The sequence below is a fragment of the Coptis chinensis genome, chromosome 3 (assembly GCF_015680905.1).
Source record: "Coptis chinensis isolate HL-2020 chromosome 3, ASM1568090v1, whole genome shotgun sequence".
Lineage (NCBI taxonomy): Eukaryota > Viridiplantae > Streptophyta > Magnoliopsida > Ranunculales > Ranunculaceae > Coptis > Coptis chinensis.
This window is the reverse complement of record NC_141458.1, coordinates 70,913,542-70,924,294: the sequence shown is the minus strand read 5'-3', so window position 1 is coordinate 70,924,294 and position 10,753 is coordinate 70,913,542. Positions and strand designations below refer to the sequence as shown.

The 10,753-nt window shown below is 39.6% G+C and overlaps 1 pseudogene; it reads left to right on the top strand.

Annotated features, from left to right (window-relative positions):
- The first annotated feature begins 4,788 nt into the window (after positions 1 to 4,788).
- Positions 4,789 to 5,465, top strand: LOC147510633 (nascent polypeptide-associated complex subunit beta pseudogene; annotated as a pseudogene).
- Positions 5,466 to 10,753: the final 5,288 nt, after the last annotated feature.

Genomic DNA, 10,753 nt, shown 5'->3' with positions numbered 1-10,753 from the left:
AGCCACATAGCTCGATATTACAGACCTATTGAATAATTGTTTAAAAATAATTGTTTATGTGAATTATCAACTGAAAGGCTTATGAAGTAGGGGATAGAATTAAACTTTGGTTCACCATTAGTGCTTGTTGCTGCACCATCAGACTGTGTGGTTGGATTAGTTGGAACGGTTAGCTGAACAGAACATTCACCTGAAGCTAGAACTGGCAGAAAAGGAAGTTGAACTGGAGGCAGGTCATCATCGGTGTCTTCTTTAGAAGATGAGGAGGCATCAGGCATAAGTTCAGTTTGAATAACGGAGATCCTGGTGTCCATATCAGGGAATAGGGTTACCCACCCTTGATCATCTAGCTAAGAAACGTACCCAGTAGCCTCAATTGCCTCCTCAAACTTAACTTGTTTGGCCGCATTGAAGGACTCCTGAGAAACATCTAGTACCCTCAAAGCAAAACGAATGGCATTCTTGGCTGATCTCTTCTTCACCTCCTGCACCACCTCAAAATAAAACTTGGAGGTCTCAGCCAGGAGGTCATCAACCTTCTTATTAGAATGAAGACGTTTCTCTTTCAAAGCTCTCTCATAGCCTGACATGACCTCATTTGCATGGGCAATGGCTTGACCAAGGGTCTTCATCTTGGTGTTCCTACAATGAAGCTCCCCTTGGACCTGGTCATGTTTTGCTTGCAGGGTAGTGAAGTGGGCGCGCAGTTCCAAGAACTTCACTTTCCAAGTGCCAGTATCAGCAGCTCCTTTTTGGGCTTTCTCCAGAGAGCTCTAAAGGTTGGAGATAGTATCTCTCATATTCTTGAAGCCAGTATCAGATTTCTTCTCTTTCGCCAAGAGCTGGTCAATCTGGATCTGCAGCTTCGCAGCTTTCTTCTCAGCAACTTCTTTTGCCCAAATCAACTCACTGGTAGCCATGACATCAGTGGATGTATCGGCGATGGCCGCAAAGATAGGTTCTTTCATGGTTAAAAAGTTATTCACTAACTGGAAAAGAATATAGGATGTGTAAGTAACATAATGAGAGAAACTGAACATTAAATAGAGAAGAAAGTCTTACCTTGGCAAGGTGAATAGCAGATCAGCAATAGGATAGGTCCAAGGTCCCAACTATAATGGCTTCATCCTTGTCAACAGGAAGTCGCGCAGCTTCCAAAACTCCAAGCGCGATATCAACATCTTTAACAGAATGTTTGTTGGTAACAGGCTGTTCATCAGTTCATCCCCAACGCCTCATCTTCATTATCATCTCCCTTTTAGGGGAATCTGGAGATCGAGGCGAGAAAGGGATGTCATCACTCTCCCTCCTCCTATCACCAGATCGAGGAGGGGGGAGAGCGATAGTCACAGCAGTTGTTTCAGCAATACCTTTCCTCTTGCGATTATTAGTGAGGGAAGGGTGAACAGTTATAGGGACAGTATCACCAGTTTGACCAGAACCTGTAGGAGGATCCGGAAATAGAAGGAGTACAACTATGTTCTTACAAGACTTAATAGGTGGGGGAATAGTAGCAGGAACCTTAAAAGGTGTTTCTTCATTCATAATAAGAGGACGAAATCTCATTTTCTTACCAGATGGGGCAACATCAGAAGTAGAATCAGTTCTCTTCTGCTTATGACGATTGGACACACGCACTTCCCTTTTAAAATTACTAGCAGCCAGCAGTTCATGAGGCAGTTCAGGGCCTCTCCCACCAGTGATCACACAATCATCACTGACAGCAGGCTCCTGAATTGGGCCCGATGACGCAGTATCACCAGAGGCGGCCACAAAACTCTTCTCCTTGCAGTTTCCTCCTCTTCTAGTAACTAAGAAAGAATCATCCTGAACTGGAGGAGGAAGAAGTCCAACATCCTGATCTACAGGAGGGGAAAGTATTGTGCGCCCAGAATTCACAGTATTTATCTCAAAAGGGGAAAAGCTAGGAATAAGTTGCAGCAATTCTTCAGTAGACATGTTGAAGTATTTAAAAAGACGGGTGGGATCAGAAAATATCACCCAAGGCATTCTTTATTCTTTGGGGATCTTCTTGATAAACTCCACCGTAGCAGCGTCAGTTGCAGTTAATTGGTTTCAGGGAGAAGAGTCATCTAAGGAATAATAGCAAAGAAGTTCAGACAAAAGACTCTTATATCAAGTTATAAAGTACCTGAGTAAGAAAACTTACTGATTGGAGCATGGGTGTGTTTTCTGGGAACAGGAATTCCCACAGACTCACCATCATCATCAAAAAGATGAACATCCCAGGCATCACCCAGCACAAGGAGATGATGGTCAGCCCAGCCTTCGTCACTCTGCGTTCCCTAAAAAAAGACGATCGGAGAGTTCTTGTCTCTTGCCATGAGGTAGTAGAAGGACTGGTCTCGAATACGCTGGACCTCATAAAAATAACCAAACACCCAACGGTTTAGAGCGAATCTGTGTCTCTTGGCAAAAAGGGCAGAATACATGACAGTTCTATAGAACAGGGGAGCTGCCTATCCAAGAGCAAGATTGAAGTAGATCATACACTCTCTCAACAATGGGTGGAGGGGAAGAGTGAGTCCGGCCTTAAGTTGACCAATGGTGATAAGCACCACCTCCTTGTAGGCCAACTCATCAGAAAACCTCCCCTACTCCAGTCTGATATCTTCAGGGATGTGGAACTTCTCACAGATTTGTTCCAGAGAGGAAAGATCTTTGAAGTTTATAAGTGACCAGTTGGGATTCATGATCAGAAAAGAGGACAAGTTTCAAGTTTTGGTTAAACCCTAGCGGGAGATCAAAAGGTTCAGTATGAAAAAGGTAGCAGAAGAGATAATGAAAGTTCTCTCACCAGATCCTGTATATACAAATAAGATAGACAGTTAGGATGAGCCCAAGCGGTGCATCTTTTCGGGATGGAACTGCCATCATTACCTTTTTCGGGAAACGGCGTGTCTGTTCGAGCCGTCTTTTTAGGCCCTTAATTAGTTAGGTACGTCAGCAGTTCCAACAAACAGTTTTGGAAAAGGATTCTCGCACCAAAAGCTGCATTGCTTCAAGCGCCTACGTGCTAGCTGGCATGAGCGGGGGCATCTGTAGGGGGATTTCCTGTCACTGAATAGATGACTCGTGTATGGGAAATAACATAAGACTATAGATGTCCAGAATGAGATGAGGACCATCGAATCAGTTCTGTGAATAAGTGATCTCATGCTGAGTACGAGTGTTTAGTGGATATGTGCCAGGCACATGACTGACCGCCTTCAAACATAACAGTTACCCTAGTCGTTAGGAACTGATATAGACAGTTCCTGAATCGAAGGAAATTGAAGATGACGATCTTTGATGATAAGGAAGGAATCGTGATGACATATCTTAGGAGTTACCTTTTAGATATAATCTTCCCATGCACGATGGGGCATTATGATCAACAAGGAAACTTACCTCCCATAAGATATGGTCTAGATTCAGACTTCCATAAGAAGAGGAATCCTAATAGGAAGGCAGAGTCCAAAGATGGAAGGGAACTCACAAGCGGTGAGGACAACCCTAACCCCTAGGACTCTCATCACCCTCACTACTAAAAACATGACATATTATGACGCATGCTTTTTTATCTATCTTGATGGTTTTGTTGAAAAATGTCAAGATAGGTGTCTTGGTGATATTATTATGACGGATATTGCAACAATATGTCGTGTATGACACATCCGTCAAGAAAATATGATAATTTCATGACGACTATTCCAACATTATGTCGTGTAAGACATAGGTGTCAAGAAAATATGATAATTCAATGACGGCTATTCCAACATTATGTCGTGTAAGACACAGACATCAAGAAAATATAATAATTTCATGACGGCTACTCCAACATTATGTCGTGTAAGACACAAATGTCAAGAAAATATGATAAATTTAGATGTGTTTCCTAAAACAGTCAGGTTAGCAATATAATAAACCGTCAACACCTTTCGTAATTTTTTGGGGTGCATTGTCCGACCATTTTGGCGTTTAATTGAACCGTCGATAACAAATAAAATAAACATCAGTAAATCGCTGAGAAACAGTGAACCGTCAATAAATATTTCCTTCATGACTAAGCCTAAAGAAGCCCACGTTCACTCTGCGTCTTGAGTTCGAGGTCTATCCATTAGAAAATAAATCTTTGTTTTTCCAATTAAAAACGAAAAAAGTATTTCCTTTCCTTTCCAGTTAAAATTTAACAAACACAGTCAAAAAATTGAGTAACAATGGAGGAAATTGCAGTCACGCCACTATTGGTAAAACTTCTCTTCCATCTCCTCTGTGCATGGAGAAAAGGTGCTTCCTTTACTTTCTCCCAAATTTGATTTCGCTTTGGTTTTGTCAAATTCAAGTGGAAACCGTAGGTTCGCCAATCTGAATTCTTATTCAAACCTAACTCATATTTGATGAACCTTCTCTAACATCTCAGAATGGAGAAAAAAGTACTTCATTTTCTCCTAAATTTTGATTTTTATCTGTTTGAATCTTTGAATTTTCGTTTTGGTTTTCTCTGATTTAAGTGGAAGCCTTAGAATTGGATCGATCAAGCTATGCATCTCTGTCTCAATTTCTTCAACCCTATCACTATTGCCTTTAATTCGTTTCGAGTTTTATTAGGGTGAATTTTTTACAATGAATTTTGGTGATTTTTTTTCCTGTTTTCTTCCAATTATATTGCATAATTTCATCCTTTGAAATTACAAAGTTACCATTGCTTAATCCTTGAGTGATTTTCTTTCAGAAAAACAATCCTGAACTAAACCCTCAAGTGATTTTTTACTGGTGCTTGCCGCATCCAAAACCTCCCCTTTGTTTTCTAAAACCCTATCTTTTCAAGATGAATGTGGGAAAGCTTATGAAAATGGCTGGCGCAGTCCACACTGGTGGCAAGGGTAGCATGAGAAGAAAGAAGAAGGTCGTCCACAAGACCACAACCACTGATGATAAAAGGCTCCAGAGCACTCTTAAAAGACTAGGTGCCAATGTCATCCCAGCCATTGAGGAAGTCAACATTTTTAAGGATGACACAGTCATCTAGTTTCATAATCCAAAAGTTCAAGCTTCAATTGTTGCAAACACTTGGGTTGTTACTGGAACTCCTCAGACAAAGAAACTGCAGGATATTCTCCCTGGGATCATCAACCAATTGGGACCGGATAACTTGGACAACCTGACGAGGCTTGCTAAACAATTTCAGGAGAAGGCACCTGGTGCAGCTGCAGGTGCAACACCACAAGAGGAGGATGACGATGATGATGTCCCAGATCTTGTACCAGGGGAAACATTCGAAGCTGCTGCTGAGGAGAAACAAACTTCTTAGAAATTCTCAAGGGAAGTTTCTGAATATTGTTATTTCCTTATTTGCGTCTCTGTTCTTGTAGTTTCTCTCGGTGACTTTTTCCTTGGTCTTGTTTTTTAGATTTTTGCCTTCCCACACTGCCAAGTAATTATAAACTTTGTATTTTCGCAAGTGATTTTTTACTAATTAGCAACCCTGAGGCATTTCTAATCAGTTTAAAAATTGAAATTTAGAACTCTTACATCTGTTGTATAATTAACTTTCCAATACAAATGCCGGGGGGGGGGGGGGTTGGTATTTCTACAGAAGCTTCTGTTTTGTGCACAAGATTTTTGATAAAACACTCAGATGGGAGCATTCTATTTCATTTTGTTTACTCATGTTATGATCCACAATTCTACTTAACGTTATATTCAGTTTAGAAACATGTATTTGACGTAAAATTTGCATTCTTGTTCCACATCCCACTTCTAGAATATGCTAGTCTTGATTCAACAAACTTCACAGGTGTGAAACAAGAAGTTAGGGCATTAGTTCGACTTCCATCAACTCGGGATTCTTTGCAACATTGTTAGAAGCAGGCGATGTTAAAGCCATTTTCAATGGCCATGATCATCTAAACGACTTCTGTGGCGAGTTAAATGGTATACAACTTTGCTATGCTGGGGGGGGGGGGGATGAGGGGTTTGGGTACCATGCTTATGGAATGGTTTCGGATGGGCAGAAGCCTTTTGATGTGTTTGCTGAAGAGGTATGTTACCTTTAATTTCCTATGTGATTATAATTAAAACCAAAATATGGCCGTGAAGATGATACACACATCTTTCTCTTAGCTTGCATTTCACCAACTGGCGACTCCTACTTGTGCTTTAAGTTAGTAACTTAGTACAGTCAAATGTCAATCATATATCTTTAAACTAAGAAATAAAATTTACAAACCCCTACTGGCTTTTGATCAGTTAAGTAGGACAGGGCTGTAGGACTCATACAATTATACAAGTGGCGGGTGGGTGGTGACCCTAACGATGTATCGGCTAGTATGTATGTATGTGTAGTATCTATTGTCTTCCAGAACTTTCAGTCAACTTGGATGACGCACACTGGTAATAACATATTGCTCTAAGAGTTAAATGTAATTCCAAGCCATAACAAGTTTACCTGCGGTTGAGATCAAGGGATTGAAATACTTAAACTCATCATATTGTTAGGGGTCAGATCATACACATAAAACCAAACTCCTTAGTGTTTACTGCATAGAGAGCTGAAATTAGAAACAACTCACTCATAAGAAGGTATTGGATCAAAAGGCAGCCTCAAGTTTTAAATATCATACGATATTTAATACTTCTAAAATTTTTGTAGCTGGGATTCTACTTTGAATTTTATCTTCTAGTGGGATTAAATTTACTTTGACGCACATCCTCTAACCCCAAATTGTCAAAAATTTTATCGATTGTATGTGCATGCATGGTTTGTTATAGTTATCAATGCTAATCAGTTCATTCATATTAACTTGAAGTTTTTCCACTAGACATTTCGAATTATGTAGAACACAGATTCAACACCATCAATGCATCTCTCCATAGGTCTAATTTCTTATGTTTTTTCTTGCTTGGTAATTTCTTACATTCTTTCCTTTGCATATTAGGTAAAGGGTTATTTGTGTATACAAATCAGATATCCTACAGTGGTGTACGTTTGGTGATAAGTGCTCAAAAAGTGTTATTTAACCCTCGATTATGCCTCTTGTTTAGCCATCTTAGTGGACTAATAGTGTTTATAAATTGTGTTTTAAGATTCTACAGGTGAAAAAGAGAGTTTTGTAGAATATTAGAAAAAATAGGGTAAAACGAAGCAATTCGGAGCATTAAGGATCACATGGGAGGCCCGTGGACAATCATGGAGAAGGCTAAGGAATTGGAGCTGTTAAAGATGCGACTTGGACCTATTTTAAAGTCTATTTAGAAGCCCAAGGCCAAAGGATTCGTTGCTTGGACCAAAGCCCGCAAAAGAGGATAGAAGGATAGAGCAGAAGAGAGAAAATCGGCTTATGCGTCTGGGACGATGTATCGAGCGTCCAGACGCATTGATTAAGTCTGGGATGCATGAATAATGCGTCCAGACGCATGAATCGACACTGTAGCCAATTCCTTCTCAGTTTTGGAGACGAAGTTAGACTCTAAAAGAAGTCTATTTGTATTAGGAAACAAATGACGGTTTGGAATGCTTCTAGAGCTCATTGTAACCCCTATAAATAGAGGACATAAGTGCCTCATGTAATTGGCCAATTCACTTATATTCTTGTCTCCAGAACTTGAGGCAAAGAGAGATTAATAATAAAGATCGGTTTTAACTAGCTGAGTCTTAATAAATTAGTCTTTCTAGTCTTATGTTCTTCAACTCTTCTTCTCCTCGTTCTTCGTGTTCTTCCTTCTATATGGAAGGCTAATCTTCTCCTTCAAGGGAGGAGATGAAGCCAGTGCTTAAGGATTAATGATTCTTCTGGTTCATGATGTTCTTCAATCAGGTTAGTTCTTTATGTTTTTAGTTATTAGTTCCATTGCCTAAGGGATGGAAGTATAGATTAAGGTTTTTATTTATTACAATTGAATATCATACTAGTTTAGGGTTTTATTTATTGCAATTGAATATTTGCTAGTAACATGCTTTTATTTATTACAATTGAATATAATGCTAGAATAGAGTTTTATTTATTGTAATTGAATATTATACTATTATTCTCTACTTTTCTTCTAATTGTGTAGTGTTTTAGAGTAAGGGAAGTATTCCTTGTGTTTGCCTTAGATGGTGATTCATTGAATAGCTGCCCAAGCTCACATAAAAGGAAAGAAGATACTAGTAACATGAACATAGGAACAACCTTAAGTAGAGTTAATTGTTTAACGATGTTTCACCCAAAAGGCATCGACACTCATTTCGATTGCCCGATTGTAGTCTACTTGGAGAACAACATGAAGCAAAAGGTCATTGAATCAAAAGCATTGGTGGATTTGAATCTCTTGAATCTATCTCTCTCATATTCTCTCCTTATTTCCAATTCTTAGCTTTAATATAAGTTTAGTTAGTTTAGTTTAGTTTAGCATTAGAATCTACAATATCTATAATCATAGTTTTTAATCCCTCAAACCCCCTTTCCAGTCCTGTCCTTCATATAAACATACACTTAAAAGTGGAACAATACCCTACTCATCCTTTACTTATTGAGGGATAATTAGGTTTTGATATGCTTCTCTTTTGTTCAACGACCATACCACATCTCACACACAAAAAGAGGCAGTGTCAAATGGCGCCGCTGCCGTTTTAAGTTGTTTATGTTTAACATTTTCTTTCAAGATTAGAAGTTTGGATCTTGAGGTAATTTTAGCCGCATCATCCATCCTTTTAAGAAAGAAAGAAGCTTGAAGGACATCTTGAAGACAAGATCTACCATCCAGGTTAGTTGAATCTTCATTCTTTTTATTTCATTCTTAGTATAGTTGCATCGTAGTTTAGTTTTATTGCTTTCTTAGTATAGTTGCATCATAGTTTAGTTTTATTGCTTTCTAGCATAATTACATTTAGGACCTTTTCAACAATTGAAGTTGTAAGCCAACACAGCAAAATATCAAACTCTAGTGTTTCTTGTCTGAATCTTGACAAACGGACTATCGTCGTGGGGTCGGTGGTTAAGCAATCCAAGTGATTCACCATAATCCTAGAAGAGACAGCTTTAGACAACGGGCGAGATACTAGCTGCAAAGCCCAACCCAGTTGAAGGAAAGTAGTTTTACATTTTAGTATAATTTAGAATAGTTGCATAGTAGGATAGTTTATTGTTGTTTTCGCATAGAATTTTCTAGTGTATGCCCCGTTGTCCATATCATCGTCCAGTAAGAAACCAATAGTGGACAAGGTTTAACAACCGACTCACAAGAATACTAGACGAGATTGATACAATGGCCGCAAGCAATGATGGAGGTGTTTTGGACACCAATAATCTTGAAGCTATCCCACCCATGCATGCACAACAGAGGAAGAAGTTGAGCGATTTCTATTCGCCAATCATTGGAGACCCACCCAGCAGTATTATTTTTCCAGAAACAGAAGCTAACCAGTTTGAGCTTAGAGCATCAGTAATCTCTATGCTTCCAAAGTTCAACGGTTCAGACAATGTTCAGCCTTATGTTCACATGAACAAATTTCTATCATCCTCGAGAACTTTCAAGAACGAGAATATCGGGGATGAGAGTATCAAAATCATTACGTTCCCACTCTCACTCGAAGGTAAAGCATCCGAATGGTTAAGCTGACGCACCGATCAATTCAATAGACAACTGGGAGAAGTTGAGAACAAAGTTTATGAACAAGTTCTACCCACCCTAGAAGAGCGGATGCCATGCAGCAAGCCATCAACAATTTCAAAGGGAAGGTGGTGAAGAATATCATTAAAGCCGGGAAATTCAATAATCTGCTAGTCTCATGTCCACATCATGGATACGATAAGAGCACACTTGCTCATTTTTTCTATCGAGGACTCTCGATGATGAACAAAGCGGATGATCTGATCAATGCACAAAGGCAAGTTTACATCGATGGATGGAGAGGAAGCTTACAACTTTCTCGAGAATTTAGCTGAAGAAACACAACAGTGGACTACTAGCAACGAGGATGTCGCTAGCATGGAGGGGGAGCCAAAGCAATTTGGCTACCAAGCACATGAACAATCAGATCAAGAATTGAAGTCTACATTGGCCAGCCTGGCCACCAGCATTGAAACTCTGAGAAGAAATTTAATCAGTTCTCTATGAATCCCTCCAAGTTCAACAAGTCTCAAGCTAAATCTCTCCCAGTCATGCAAGCTAGCCAATACTGCGAAGTCTGTTCGGACACTTCTCATGCAACTCTAGAATGTCCTAGTTACTATCAACATGCATCAGTTGGAGAGTACAATATAAACTCATTTCAGAGGCCCAACCAAGGTGGTAATAACTTTCAAGGTAATTATTGGAGACAGAATGCTGGACCCCCAGGTTCTCAAGATCAAAGTTATATTCCATAGACAAGTCAAGTTTCACAGTTGGTCCCTCAACAACAATTATACTCTCAACAAAATTCCAATACAAGTGGAGAGTTATTGCCTGATCCTAGGAGAAATTATGCCGCACCTGCCAACCTGGAGAATGCAATTACTTTGCTATCACAGAAAAATCAGAAGTTTGAAAGTGTTCTAGAGCTTATTGCGCGGTCCTCACTCAATCTCCAAGCAATCTCGGGCAAGTCAATGTTATAGAATGGAGTCTCTAGAGGCTAAGGTCGACAAACTCACCACTGCTTTGCCTGTAAAGACACAAGCCACTCAACCTAGCTTATTGGAACCAATATGGAAGAGTGAAGATGTATGCCACATTGGGACAACTTCTAGTATTGATCACCTCCATGATCATGTTAGCTCGATTACTA